The following is a 15345-nucleotide window of genomic DNA, read 5'->3' as shown; positions in this document are numbered from 1 at the left end:
GGCGAGATCACCAGCAGCTCCCCGTTCGCGTAAGGGCGGGGCCTCTTTCCACGTGGCCGGGTGGTCTTGGGCTCCTCCCCCCCGCCCCCCGCGCCTCCCCTTCCTGAGCAGGGGGGAGGGGAAGGAGGTGGAGAGGCGCTGGTCTCCAGGGGACGCCTCACGCTGAGCCAGGTCCCCACCGCACGCGCTTCTCCCGGCCTGGAGCCGCCGCCTGCCGGGCTGGGCCCCACCTTACCGAGCCTCGGCTTCGACTCGGGACCGCGCCCTGGGGTCTTTTCCGGGCCGGGGGTCTTCGTGTTGCAATTAAGCCGCTAATTGGGAGGAAAAAGAGGTCTCGGGCCTTGGTGTCAAATAGGGTTGGGAGACATTCGTTCATTCAACAGACAGCTACCAAGATCCTACTCTGCGCCCGGCCCTGCAGCCGGTGCAGGTAACACGGTTTGGTTTCTCTAAGTCCGGAAACCTGCTTTGGCCCTAGTTCTCTGGGGGTAGAGGTCCCACAGCGGCCTCTCCTGGGTAACCTCCCCGGGGCCCCTCCCGCCCACCAGAGCCACGGCCATGCCCCTGTGGCCATGCCCACAGGGGCCGGAAGGGAGGGGTGCAGGCAGCCCTCTTCCCGACCTTACCCCGAACGCCCCTGCCTGGCCGTCCCCCCGCCCCACCCCGCTCCCAGCGCTGCCCTGACCTGCCTGGCGGCCTTGCCAAGGTCAAGTGGCGTCTCTGGGCAGGGCCCCGGGGGAGGAGGGGGAGGAGGGAGGCACGACCGCGGGTCTACGCGCTCAGAGGGGGCGTGGCCCTTCCTCCAGAATGAGAGACAAGGTTCATCGGGAGAGGCTCTGGCTCCGGGCTCACACACTGCTTTCCTACTTGGCAGCGTCCGGCTTTCCGGCTTTGGCTCCGGAAAGCGGGGGCAACCGCTGCTCCGGGCACAGCCTCCCTGGGCCTGGAAAACTGGAAACCCGGGCGGAGTGTGCAGTGAAGACCTCCGTCCCTCCCATTCCCAGGACCCGCCACCTGCCAGCCCCGTGGAGGGAGGCAGCTGGGGGAGCCCGGGGTACGGCCAGGCCGCCTGGCCCTTCGTCAGCCCTGGTTCACGCCATGTGCCCTTTGGCAAGCCATTCACGCTCCCGAGCCTGTGTCCTCCTCGTAAAACCGGAAAGGGAGAGCCACGGCCAGGTTTACAGGGAATAATGTCCCCCCACGTACTGGTGCTGGGAAGGTGCGATTTCCCCTCTAGCGGCCACCAAAGTCAACTGGTCAAACCACACCAGCCTCTCTGTTAGTGTGTCGGAGTCGACCGACACCGTCCAGGTGGGTATGGCCGGGGTGGGGCCGATGATTTGGGAAGAGGGCGAAGTAGGGAGGAGGGAGGGGTCAGTTTGTGAGGGGCCTTGAATGCCTCTTGGGAAGGGTTCATCCTGGAGGTCACAGGGGGCATGAAGGAGTGTGAACAGGTGCGCCATTTTCATCCTGGGTGGATCAGTGATCTCCGAGGTTGGATAGGGATTGTATTGTATTATTTTATTTTTTAAAAGGACTTTTTATATAATTTTTTAAAAATATTTAAATCCAAATTAGTTAACATACAGTATAATAATGGTTTCAGGTATAGAATTTAGTGATTCATCACTTACGTACAACACCCAGTGCTCATCACAAGTGCCCTCCTTAATGCCCGTCCCCCATGTAGCCCATCCCCCCATGGATAGAGATTTTATTTACTTTTTTTATTCTTTATTTTATTTTTGAAAGAGTGACAGAGACGACGTGAGCAGGGGAGGGGCAGAGAGAGAGGAAGACACAGAATCCAAAGCAGGCTCCAGGCTCCAAGCTGTCAGCACAGAACCCAACGTGGGGCTTGAACTCACAAGCCGAAGTTGGACGCTTAACCAACTGAGCCACCCAGGCGCCCCAGATAGAGATTTTAGAATCAGCTGACACACAAGAGAGAATCTTCTAGAACTTTTGTAGCTTTTTAAAAGAGGCTCACGGTGGCATTTCCTCGCTCCCCGATAGTTGCATAAGCTCACTATGCTCCTGTGATTGGGGCTCTGGGCAGGTGGGCCTGTCCGGGCTTTGCCTGGTGTTGACCCACGGCGTCTCACACAAGCCACGTCCCTCTTCTGACCCGACTCGTCGTCTGCAGAGAATCATTCAGAGAGCATCTCGCCCGGCTCCCGCAGAGCAGTGGGTTTGGCTCTTCGATCCCGGACGGGAAAGCCGGTTGCAGACTGTGTGAGAGGGAGCACTAAAGTCAGAGCTGCATTACGCTAAAAAGAACCCGTCTCCCCATGCTCTGCAGCCCTAATGGCTGGGCTCCAATGNGCGCCTGGGTGGCTCAGTCGGTTAAGCATCCGACTCTTGATTTCAGCTCGGGTCACGATCTCACGGTTTGTGAGTTCAAAGCCCGCGTCCAGCTCTACGCTGACAGCCCAGAGCCTGCTAGGGATTCTCTCTCTCCCTCTGTCTCTCTGCCCCTCCCTTGCTTGCTTTCTCCCTCTCTTTCTAAGTAAATAAAAATAAGCTTTTTAAAAAATGAATAAATTTTTCTAAAAAAAAGTCTCCTATGATCTGTTTTCCTCTCTTCTGTTCCCACCCTTCCCATATGTTCATCTGTTTTGTTTCTTAAATTCCACATATGAGAGAAATCATATGGTATTTGTCTTTNGCTGCTGGTCCAAGGGGACATCGCTCAAAGTGGGACATACACGTTTGGACTCTGGGAGTGTCCCCGAGATGGGTCGCCGCTTCCATCCCCAGATCGGAGCTTCCTAAGGGGGGGAGGAGGGGAGAGGCGCTTGTTAAATGCCACCGCCGGGCAGATCCACAGTCTGGAAGATTCTACAAGATAAGCGATCCAGTGTCACCAACAAATATATGGCCCAGGAAAAACAAAGGAGGAACTCTTTATTTGTTTGTTCATTTGCCCTCCTTCGTGCCCNCGACTCTTGATTTCAGCTCGGGTCACGATCTCACGGTTTGTGAGTTCAAAGCCCGCGTCCAGCTCTACGCTGACAGCCCAGAGCCTGCTAGGGATTCTCTCTCTCCCTCTGTCTCTCTGCCCCTCCCTTGCTTGCTTTCTCCCTCTCTTTCTAAGTAAATAAAAATAAGCTTTTTAAAAAATGAATAAATTTTTCTAAAAAAAAGTCTCCTATGATCTGTTTTCCTCTCTTCTGTTCCCACCCTTCCCATATGTTCATCTGTTTTGTTTCTTAAATTCCACATATGAGAGAAATCATATGGTATTTGTCTTTCTCTGACTTATTTTGCTTAGTGTAATACACTCTAGAACCGTCCATGCCGTTGCAAACGGCAGCGTTTCATTCTTGATACATATTTGCGGGTCTCGTAGGGTAGTTCTATTTTTAACTTTTGGAGGAACCTCCATGCTGTTCTCCAGAGCGAGCGGCCGCCCCAGTCTGCGTTCCCACCCCCAGCACCGGAGGCTCCCCTTTCTCCGCACCCTCGCATCCTCGCCAGCACCTGTTGGCCCCTGAGTTGTTAATTTTCGCCATTCTGACAGATGTGAGGTGGTACCTCCCTGTGTTTTTTATTTTATTTCCCTGATGATGGGTGATGTTGAGCATCTTTTCATGTGTCTGTCCCTTTCTTTTTTTAAAAAATTTTTTCCATTTATTTACTTTTGAGAGATGGAGCACAAGTGGGGGAGGGGCAGAGAGAGGGAGGCACAGAATGGGAAGCAGCTCCAGGCTCCGAGCTGTCAGCACAGAGCCCGACGCGGGGCTCGAACTCACAGACTGGGAGATCATGCCTGGAGCCAAAGTGGGATGCTTAACCGACTGAGCCCCCCAGGCGCCCCATCAAAGGGGAACCTATTTAGGTAAAAGTGATGTAAGAGATCTTATCTACTAGGCACAGTTTGTGGCCTTCGAAACTTGATGTGTACGCTGCAAAAAGACTTTTTTTAAAAAAATATTTTATTTATTTCTAGGAGAGAGAAAGAGAGACAGCGTGAGCAGGAGAGGGTCAGAGAGAGAGGGAGTCACAGACTGAACCAGGCTCCAGGCTCTGAGCTGGCAGTCAGCACAGAGCCCGACGCGGGGCTCGAACCCACGAACCGCGAGATCATGACCTGAGCGAAAGTCGGACGCTTAACCGACTAAGCCACCCAGGCGCCCCAAAAAGACATTTTTTTAAAGATACTTGGGACACGGGGATATTGAGGAGTTCTTGTTCATCTTATCGGGTGTGCTGACGGTTTGGTGCTCACTTGAGCAGCACGTGCCCCCACACCAGGTGACACAGGAGACCAGCGTGGCCCTGACGCGGTCCGCGTTTCTTCACCGGCCTCCACCGTTCTCTGAAACAGGAATCGAAACGCCAAAGAAGAACAAGAACGGGGCTGCTCCTGGATGTGCGCGCAGACGGGGCCGCGAGCTGAGATACACTTGCAAGTGCAGGGCAGACAGACCCAGGCGCGTGGGGAGGGGGCAGCGGAGCGCTGGGCTGCGGGCCTGGGGCTTCCCTGCACGGTGATCTCCTTGGTGGAGATTCGACATTTTCCATACAGGTTCTAATGATGAAAACAGGGAAGTCGGAAGTGGGGAAAGTGAGGTTTTCGCTCAGCAGTGGAGCCTAATTCTGACGAGTCCAGGTGGGGTCAGAAGGGACCGTTGCCGGGCTGCCTGAGGGGCTCAGTTAAGCGTCCGACTTCGGCTCAGGTCATGATCTTGTGGTTCGTGGGTTCGAGCCCCGCGTCAGGCTCTGTGCTGACAGCTCAGAGCCTGGAGCCTGCTTAGGATTCTGTCTCTCTTCCTCCCTCCCTCCCCCTCCCCTGCTCATGCACATGTGCTTTCTCTCTCTCTCTCTCAATCTCTCTCTCTCTCAAAAATAAATAAGCATTACAAATTTAAAAACTGGGGGGGAGGGGACTGTTGCCGCAGACTGCGTCTCCCCAAGTTCTCCCTAGAGCCCAAGGATGTGGCGATCGATGGTCATCCCCATTTTACAAGTGAGCAAACCAAGGCTTAGAGAGAGGTGAGTCTAGTGTGGGTGGGGGTCTCGCCCCCTGGGGCAGGAGGTTCAAATCCTGCCTGTGTACTTAGCTGCTGTGGGGCCTTGGGCTGGAAGGTTCCCCTGTCTAAGCCTCAGTTTCTTCTCTGCAACCCAGGCAGGTGCGAGGAGGAAGGGAAGAGACACGCACAANGTGGTGTGGTTGCTGTGGGGCGGCAGACCAGGGGTAACGTTGGGAGTCACTCACTGGAGGGACCGGGACTTTGAGCAAGAACGGAGTCCGGTGAGGAGGTGAGGAGGTGAGGAGGTGAGGACCACCCTAGGTCGGCCTGTGAGCCCGGAGAGACCTCGGGCCCAGTGACAGAGCCTCACGCGTGGCCACAAGGGGTCCCCCACGGTGGATCATCGCGTGTGGGATGGAGCCGCCTCCCCTGCCCCCCTCTGCCCTCTGTCCCCTCCTCGTGCACTCCCACGTGGGACCGGATCCCACAGCTTCTAAATCAGGCTGTGCTTTCTGATGGTGGCGGCGGCAGGCGGCTGAGCGATGCCTTAAAAACAAGGCTATTTGGAAAATTCCACTGTGGCATGCTGGACCGTGGATGTCCACCCCCAGGCACTCTCCGTTTCCTTCACATCCACAGCCTTAAAGGCCTCCAGTCCTGGGCACCTCTTAAGATTCAGGAAGCCAGAGGCCACACGGGGGCTCCCTGGGGCTCCCCCTTGGCCCCGCGAGGCCATGCGTTCCACAATTTGGAAGGTCCACTGGTCTCATTACAAACTCACTTCTTCTCATCGATTACTTGGGGTGCTCTGGGAATGAGTGACCTTTGATTTAGGGCCAGATCCACCTGGGTTCAAGTGTTCCCAGTAAAACGGGGCAGCGGTATAGCCGCATAGGGTGGCTCGATTGGCTAGGGATGCTGTGGCAGAGGGCGGGCCCCGCGGGCCACAGGTTCGCGGCTCTGTTGGGTTGTCGGGCTGTACACGGACTCCCTAACCTCTTGGAGCACGAGCTTGGGAACCGTGTTTGGCTCGTGTATCTCAGGGTTCCGTAAAGAGGGGCCCGGGCACAGAGCCCCCTCGCCCGACGGCCAGCTGCGCTTCTCGAGATCCATTGGCTCCCCAACAGCGAGCGTCTGAGTACCTCTTTGTTATACACAAAGCAGGTACTGGTCATGGGGAAACCTAAAAGTTGCAAAATATGTATGGACAGGAGCTAATCATTTGTTCTGAGAGTCATTCCAGTGTTTTTTCCTATTAATGCCTGTGGAATATTCCATATTTTTTATTATACTTTAATGTTTTAAATTTATTTTTGACAGAGGGAGAAGGAGAGAGAGGGGAGCGTGAGCAGGTGAGGCAGAGAGAGAGGGAGACACAGAATCCACAGAATCCTCCAGGCTCCAAGTCATCCCCACAGAGCCTGACTCGAGGCTCGAACCCTTGACATGAGATGATGACCTGAGTCGAAGCCAGATGCTCAACTGACTGAGCCCCCCAGGTGCCCCATACTTTATTTAAAATTCAGTACCACTCTATAACTTGAGCATTTCTTCTGTGCTGTAATAAATTCTTTAGAAACTTTTCAATGGCTACATACAAGGGTCTTCATTTAAACTTCCCTCATGATTGGACAGCTATATTACATCCATTGTAATATTCACTATTGTAAATAACACTGTAGTGAACTCCTTTTAATAATAGTCTTGGGGTGCCTGGGTGGCTCAGTTGGTTAAGTGTCCAACTTTGGCTCAGGTCATGATCTCACAGTTTGTAAGTTCAAGCCCCACATCGGGCTCTGTGCTGACAGTTCAGAACCTGACGCCTGCTTCGGATTCGGTGTCTCCCTCTCTCTCTGCCCCTCCTCTGCTTATGCTCTGTCTCTGTCTCAAACAAACAAACAAACAAACAAACAAACAAACAAAAACACATTAAAAAACCCCAATAGTCTTTGCCTGAATTTTGGGGCAATTTTATTAAAATTTTTTTTTTAATGTTTATTCATTTTTGAGAGAGACAGAGCATGAATGGGGAGGGGCAGAGAGAGAGGGACACACAGAATTGGGAGCAGGCTCCAGGTTCTGAGGTGTCAGCACGGAGCCCAACGCTGGGCTTGAACTCACAGACCTTAAGATCATAACCTAAGCCAAAGTCGCACGCTTGACTGAGTGAGCCCCCAGGGTGCCCCCGGGGTAACTTTATAAGGACAGATCCTTTCAGGTGTGTTATTAGACCAAAGAGATTCTGTATAATTTTTTTCTTTTGCTTTCTCCTTTGTTGGAGCCATACCTTCCCTTGTTCATGAATGTGTTACTACGGAGAGTCCTGCCTCCCTACAGCCACTGATTTTCATCTACTACTGGTAGGAACCCAGTAACTGCGCCTGTTAAACTGTGAGCGGGACACCAGCTCCGTCGCTGAAGCATCCGAGTCTTGGTTCCGGCTCAGGGCATCGTCTCATGGGTTTGTGAGATCGAGCCCCACGTCCAGCTCTGTGCTGGCGGCGCCAAGCCTGCTTGGGACTCTGTCTCCCTCTCTCTGCCCCTCCCCCGCTCTTGCTTTCCCGCCCTCTCGAAAAATAAAACAAACGTTAAAAAACAAAAACAAAAAAAAAACTGCGGGTAAAGTACCAGTTTCCCGCTGTGGTGTGAGGGCCTGAGGTCTGCTGCTCGCAGCGAAGAGCAGATGCTCGCAGTGGCTTCTCTGGTTCTGGTGCTTTTCCGTCTCTGGCTCTGGTTGCCCTCTCTGGGCCTGAGCTTGGGGGGCGGCTCTCGGGGCTAGCCAGCCCTGTCTCCGTGTTTTTGCTTTTTTTTTTTTTTAATCATCTTGCTCAGTTTCCGGAAGCAACGAGAGACCCCCAAGTTCCAGGCGCTATTTCCAAGAAACTGAGTGCTCCCGCGTGGCAGAGGAGGAGGAGGCACTCCAAGGAATAAAGGCAGAAAGGACACGCTTTTTGGTAGATTTCTGGAAACGCAGATGCGTGGGGGGCGGAGGGGGGCGCTCCTTGGACATAAACGAAGCTGTTCAGTCCGCCTCCACCTCGTGGGGACGGTCTGGCCCTGGTGGCTCTGAACAGAGGCTGGGGCGGTGGAGGGTGGGCGGGAGGACGGAGAGCGGGCGAGAGCTGTCGCGCGGCGGAAAACAAGCTTCGCGACCTGGGCTGAGCAGCCTCACGGCCCAGCGCCGTTTCCTTACCTGCCGATGGCGAGTCACTGGGCCAGTGTGGGAGGTTGTGGGGCTCAACCGTGCGAATGGGGTGAACAGCTGGGATGGCACACGGGACAGGGGCGGCCACGAGCAGCATTTATTCATCCGTGCAGCAGATGTTTATGGGGCTCACACTTGGGGGCTGGGGAAGGGTCAGAGAAAACGTGGGTTTGGGAGACTAGATCCCCCTCTCTCTTGAGAAGAGATGCGAAGGTGGTTCGGTGGGGGGGAGACCCCTGGCCTCGTCCTGTGCCCACCTCCTCCCCCGCTTGCCCTTCAGGCCTCAGTTTCCCCTCTGAGGGATGGCCTTGAGGCTCTGGAAGGGTCCTGACACTATTTATGACTCTGGGGTCTGCAGCTGGTCATTAACCATCTTCCTTACAAGGAGGCGGGGCTGAGTTTGTGAAATGACATGTCTCCCCCACCACCATGAGAATGGGGATCCGTGAGGGCAGGAGCCGTGGGGTGCCAGTCGCTCTGGTGTGGCCAAAGCCCAGCATGGGGCTGGTACGGGGGTGCTTTCTATGGGTATCAGACACCTGCCTGCCAGGGAGGCTCAGAGGTCAAGACTTGAAGATGTCCTTCCGGAGGGTGGTATCTCCGAGGGGTCCAAGCACCACCCCCCACCTTTGACCAACACACTTCCTTTGCCATTATTTTACTGGGGAGGTGCCGAGAGCACCCCAAACAGGCCGGAAACTGGCAAAGCCAGGCAGTTTTTTACATTGGGCCGTCGCTGCCATTTCCTTTGTCTCTAATCCTCACACAGCTTGGGCGGGGAAGATGCTGTGAGCCTGGGAGGTGGGGAGGCCGGGGTGCGCAGGAAGGCTTCTGGCCACAGCCGACGACAGGTCAGCTGGTCCCAGGCCTGGGACTGAGCGGAGGGAGCTGACAGCCACTGCCTTCGCAGCCCTCAGAGGACCAACTGTAGCGAGAATCGTTCTGGGAATCCCGGGGTTCAGTCGGCACGGGGGAGCCCGGGTGGCTTCGCGGAGGCAGCGAGCAGTGAGGCGGCAGAGGTGGGACGTGGCACCGGCCACCCTGACACAACTGTTTCCAGATCACTGATGGGGGCTGGGAGGGGCTAGGGTTGGGGGGGGGGGTGCAGATGCCCACACAGCTTCTCTAGTCCCTTGTACTTTTAACTTTGTTAGACTCCCTGAGGCTGTAAATGACTGGTGGGCCCCAGGGAGGGGGCGCTGGGCCTGGGCAGGGAGCCGGGGCTGGGCAGCAGGAGGGGGGAAGGGAGAGGACAAGGCGGACGGAGGCCGCCAAACGCAGATCTGTGCGTCATAATGTTTTTTGGTTCTGGATTCAGAACAATGGTTCCTAGTCATTGTGGGGTTTTAAAACTCTCAGACTCAGAATGAGGCCTGGAAGGGATTTGGGGAATTGCAAGGAGCACTGTAAAAGCAGACTTACTAATCCTATTTATTAAATTGCTGATTAAGTCAGGCCAGAAGCAAGTCTGTACTTTCCTATTAGAGTGTGTGTGTCTGTGTGTTTCTTAAGAAGTTGGGGAAGGCATGTTGGGGTTTGAAGGAGACTAGATCTCCTTTATTTTTCCTTAAAACCACCCAGAAACATGTGCATTTGTTAACACTTCTGTTATGCACCAAGCACTGTAAGAGGACGTTCCTACCATCATAACAAATATTTGCTGAGTTTTTAGATCTAGACACGAAGGAAAAAGCTGGGCAGGGGTTGGGTTCCTTGGCCAACATGAAGGACCATAGCTCAGACAAAGTATCTTCCACTGCAGGCTTCCAGATGCTTTCTGTGAAGGAGAGATTACCCTTCCTGTCCCTGACCCTCTGCCGGTTCAAATCCTTTAGATTTAGCTGATCGGCCTTCTGAGGTTTCCGCTCGGATAATTCTGCCAGTGACCGCCTCAGGGCTCCAAGCCTAGTATAAAACCCAGGCCTTAAGTCTTTCTTCTGCTCTTCATGTCCCAGGAAGATAACAATTCAACAACTATCTAAGTGCCCCAACTGTGTGCCAGGCCCAGAGAATATAGCAGGACACAGGATAAGCCCGCTTCGGCCCCAGAAACCTGGATTCTAGAAAGGGTACGAGCAAGGATCAGTTAACCAGCCAAGGAGAGCTTTTTCGTTCAGGGCTTTGCATGGTCCTGGAAGGCGGGCGGGGCCGGGCCGGGCATCTGAGCCCTCTCCCCGCCTGTCCGCCCTGGGCCCTGCGGCCCGCGACCTCGTCTCCCACTCTACCATCACAGACCCTGTCTCTGGAGTCTCTGCAATGCTGACGCCAAATGCCGCACTTGCACGCCAGGCCAGCGGTTCCCAAACTGTCTCTCACCTCCGGAGACTGGGATTCCATCGGCCCGGGGCGCGGCACGGCCGTCGGAATTCTCAAAATCCTCCGGCGGTACTAAGGTGTAGACAAGTCTGGGAACAACGGCGCGGCGCGAGGTACCGTGTCACAGCTCGACAAAGCAGCACTGCCTGAAAAGCCCGTTTTACAGATCAAGAGACTAAGGCCGGGCCGGGCGGCCCAGGGCCTGGCCCGGACCCGCGCGCCCGGCGCACCTGTCCCGGGGCAGGGGAGCCCATCGATGCGCTCCGCCGCTCGGCTCCCCACGCCTGGTCCCTGCCCGCTCGTGCCCCTTCCCCCTCCCGGCCGCTTCCCACTTCCAAGATGGCCGCGGGTGGAGCCGACCAGGTACGGAGGCCCCTGGCGGGTGTCCACGGGCGCCGGGCGGACACGAAGATCCTCTCAGGCCTCCCCTCGAGGCTCCGCTGGGCCCTCGGGAGAGAAAAGGGCCGGCGACGCCGCTCCGGGNCCCGGGTGACATTGCGGGGCCCGGCGGCGCCCGGCTCGTCAGCCCCTTAGACGCGCGCGCGACACGCTCCTTTTCCGGAACTTGACGAAAAGTTTTGTCCTTCAGACGCGCGGGGCTCCCTGGCCGGAGGGGAGCTGCCTGGGCGCGCGCAAGCAGCCCTGCCGGGACCCCTCCACCTCCGGGGTTCCTGACCCCCGACCCCCAGGAGCCTGCGCACCATCGGGGGGGCCATCGGCCCCCGGGAGACCCCTCCACTTCGGGACTCTCTCCACGGGTCCCCCTCCACTTCGGGGTCCCCTCCACCTCGGGAACCACCGAAACCTGGGGCCCCTCCACCTGGGGGCCACTGGCGTCTGGGGTCTTCCCGCCCCGTCTCCTGGGACGGAGCTCCTGACCTCCTTCCTGTTGGACCCGCTGTCGCTAGACCGGGGAACCCCCTCATCCTCAGACCCCCGTCCCAGGCCAGGGACTCTCCTTTGGCCTCAGAGACCCCCTTTCCTGGGCCACAGGACCCGCCTCTGTGCGGGGACCCTTTTCGGCCAGAGGGCGGAGGGGCGGAGCTGGTGTGCCTCCCTCCGCAGGCGGCCCTCCCTGCGCGGAGCTGCGGTGACACGGGGGGGGGGTGGGGGTGAGTCCTTGAGGAGTTAGCCTCCGCGGGAAGCAGGGGGGCGGGCACTGGACCCGCAGACTCCGGGCTGGTCGGAGCCTAACCTGGCCAGAACCCGCCTTACCCCCCGCCTTTTTCGTCTTAAAATTGCACAGCACCATTTTCTCCAGGATGAGTTGAAAACTCTGCTTTGGGAAGTTCTCTGTGCAGGAGGCTCCGCGGCCTCCGCTTCATTTTATTTACTGAGGCCGGTGGGGGAGGGTGGCGTGCCAGGCCCTTGTCAGGATGTTGGCACCTCGCGGTCTTGGCTTCCTTTGTAGAAGGGGTGCATCGCACCCCGTGAGGTGCTGTGCTAGTCCTTACGGAGTGCGGGTCCTTGCCCAGTGTATCTGGCCAGTGCCAACCCGTGTCTCAAGNAACCCAGGTGAGAACCTGGCGTGTACTTGGGGCTCAGAGTTATTGAGTGAATAATCCACCCTTTGGGAAACATTAAAGGAGGTAAAGTGGTCCGGAGTCACCCAGCTGGTGAGCCAGGCCCCTGGGCCTTGATGTCACCATCCCAATGGGGTCCTGCTGAGCCCTTGGCTCTGTGGTGCTCTGGGCTCGTTTCATGCTCCTGAAGCTGAGTTTTCTAAATCTGCCTCCAGCACCCCCCTCACATTTGGCCTCAGTGCTGCCTCCGCCTGGCTTCTGTTGATCCTGCCANNNNCCCCTCCGCCCCGCCGCCCTCCTCCCCTCTGTCCTGCGCGTGAAGGCACGTCTTTCCCGACTGCATCTCCCCTCACTTGTGTTCTGTTGAAGTTCTCTCTGACGGTGAGGACCTGCCGATCAGAGCAACTTGCTTCAGAATCGTCTCCCTTGTTTGGTCGAAGCTTCTGACCATCGTGTCCCCAGCCTCCGCACTGGGGACGCCTGTCCGGCATCTTGCGGGTGCGCGTAGAGTCTTGAGACCCTGGAGAAGATGTGCCATCACAATAGGCCTCGACACATAATACGTAAAAGAAGATTTTAGGAAAGCGAGAATGTGCTTTCTGTTACTGTTTGTGTTAGGGCGGTGATAAAGCTTCTAGGGCCTGAATTGGTAAGAGTTCTCGGTTGCCAAGCGGGAGGGGCCTCAGCTGGGTCAGCCGGGCTAATCACCTCCTTTCACAGGTGGGACATTGAGGCCCGGAGCTTCGTGCCACAGAGCAGGTGTGAGAGCTTAGCGACAGGAAGGAACTATACAGTGGGCCTTGGGGACACAGAGTGGCTGAGGCTGTGTTGCTTGGTTTATGCAAATAAGTTACTAAAATAGCAGGTGTAGGTCGGCTGGCCCTACGCTGGCCCCATCTCGTACCCAGGAAGAAGTAACACCAGCCAGCCTCTCCCGGTGTTCAACCCATGTCAGGCATGATTCTAACGGCTTCGTGTGGATTTCTTCGCCGGTCTCGTCCACTGCCCAGGGAGGTAGGGTCTGCTATTGTTCCCATGGACTACATGGAAATTGGGGTGCAGGGAAGTAAAGCTGTTCCAGGGTCCCACAACTTGTAAGTGGAGGGGCCAGGATTTGAACCTGGGCAGTCTGCCCCAGAACCTGGATTATTTTGGCCTCTTGAGTATTTCTTTCTTTCTTTTTTTTTTTTAACAACTTTTTTCTTGAAGTTTAATCCACGGAGAAGTGTGAAAATTGTTGAGCATTTAGCTTACTGATTATCACAAAGTTTAGGGGCTGTATTTTTAAACATTCCAGCAAGTCCTATATGGGCTTTGACATCCCACCTGGTTTGAACCCCGTTTCTGTTGCTGTGTGACCTTACGTGATGTACTCAGCCTTTCTGAATCTCGTAGTCCCTTCAGTGTGCTAGGCAGGCTTGGGAGGATTAGAGCGTTTGGTAGTACCTAGCATGTTTGGTGCATGGTCTGTGTTTAATGAGTGCTTTCTCTTATTGATAATCAAGATAATAAGTTGTATTGATTTTGTCAAGTGGTCTGAGTATCTTCCCAGTCTGTCAGTTACCTGTCAGTCACTTCATAGGTACTTACGGTAGGTCACTTGGGCACGTCACTGTATGGAGCTGAAATATTTTAGGGAAGTGGGTGGAACCCTGGCCCCCACTGCCCGTGCATTGAAAGTCCTTAATTCACAGCGTCCCATCTACATACCTTTTTAACATAACCACTTTGAGGCAGTGAAAGTTAAAGTCTTTCCCTTTGGGTTGTGAAGGAGCCTTTGGGGACCCTCGATGGTTTACCCCCCAGTTTCTACGCGGTCTGCACACGGGCCAAAACTTATTTACACAACATTGTGTTAAGCTCCAGGCACCTGAAACTTGCCATTCACCTTCCAGAGGACTATGTTGAGCTTTCAGGAAATTCTTTCTTAGGGTTATTCTTACCCTAAAGAACAACCCGTTTAAACACCAAATTACTTTTATAGTTGACTTTTCCATTCTGCGAAGTGCAAATGACGGCATCGGTGTCGGCTGCTCGTGCAGCAGCGGGAAGAGAAGCACTTGGAGTGGCCCCCAGGCTGGCCCGGGCACAGCCACTTTGCGGCACGTGCCCCCTGTGCCCCGCCTCCTGCTGTGTCAGGTGGCTGTGATGGTGCCGTGAACTCCTGGGGTTGCTGAGGAGGTTACAGAGATTGCGCGTGGGAGCCCTGAGTCCTGGGCCTCACGTACTCACATATAATGCGCACTCGGTGAGCAGAGGCAGCTCCCGTTATTTGTTAATGCCAAGGAACCCGAGTTCCAGAACGTCTTGTGCCTTTCTCTCCAGGGTCCTTTCGGGGTGAGCCCCGGCGTGAGAGAGAGAAAGGGACTCACGGTGCTTGGTGTTTGTGGAGCCCCGTGCACAGCAGGCGCACTCACATGGGAGATGCCACCTAGGTCAGGGGGTTCTCCTTGGCGTTAGAACCTCCTTTCAGGGGTGCCTGGCTGGCTCAGTCGGAGGCGCGTGACTTTTCTCAGGGTCGAGAGTTTAAACCCTGTGTTGGGTGTAGAAATTACTTAAAAGAAAAAGGACCTCACTTAAGAGGCTTAACTAGCCTGTTTCTCCTGACTGGTCCTCCCTCCAGGGTCAAGGTGAAGGCCTGGAAGTGGGGGGGGCGGGTGCACCAGTTCTGCCAGGAGGCTGGTGGTCTCCCCAGGAAGCCTCAAGGACTCGGAGGGGCCCTGTGCAGAATGACGTGGGTGTTGGGCCGAGAGACTCAGGTAGGGCCTTGCCTACCCAGCCGTGGCTCCGCCTGGCTTTGTTATCCTCTGGGAAATGGCAGAAGACGGCGCGCTCTTTCACGGGATGGATGCCTGTTTGGGGAGGTTCCTGATGTCCACGTTAGGACTGTGTAAGTAGCAAAGCCGACCAAGGGGGCTTGGAGCCACAGATTTGGGTTCAGGCCCCATCTGCTGCCACAGAAAAGTGGAGCCCTTGGGTAAGCCATGAGCCTCAGTTTCCTCCTCTGTGCAGGGGGCTAATACCTAGCAGATAGGGCGGTGAGGGCTATGCAAACAGGATGGTGATGTTATGGGCTTAGAGGAGAACCTGATACTCATTAAAGTGGAGTTTTATGATGCTCTAGGGGTGCTGGGTGTTGCAGACTGGTCCTGCGCTCTGTAAACCTTGGCTGTGTGACAGGTGCGTTCTCCGGCCATGGAGCCAGAGAACTGTCTTCTCTTAAGATCAAGGACACAGAGGGGTCCCTGGGCATCTCAGTCAGTTGGGCGTCTGGCTCTTGATTTTGGCTCAGGTCATGATCCCAGGGTGTGGGGTCGAGTCGACC

At 55.7% G+C, this 15345-nt stretch overlaps 1 protein-coding gene across 1 annotated transcript in view; it reads left to right on the top strand.

The window, feature by feature from the left end:
- Window positions 1–10777: 10777 nt before the first annotated feature.
- The window catches only part of TBC1D14 (TBC1 domain family member 14), a 110440-nt gene continuing 105872 nt past the window's right edge, over window positions 10778–15345 (top strand). Inside the window, exon 1 of the mRNA XM_077750551.1 lies at window positions 10778–10860. The gene's annotated coding sequence lies outside the window, so the exon portion shown is untranslated. The remainder of the gene's footprint in view (window positions 10861–15345) is intronic.

Source organism: Crocuta crocuta, unplaced genomic scaffold (genome assembly GCF_008692635.1).
Source record: "Crocuta crocuta isolate KB4526 unplaced genomic scaffold, BGI_CrCroc_1.0 scaffold179, whole genome shotgun sequence".
NCBI lineage: Eukaryota > Metazoa > Chordata > Mammalia > Carnivora > Hyaenidae > Crocuta > Crocuta crocuta.
This window is presented reverse-complemented; position numbering and strand designations above follow the sequence as displayed.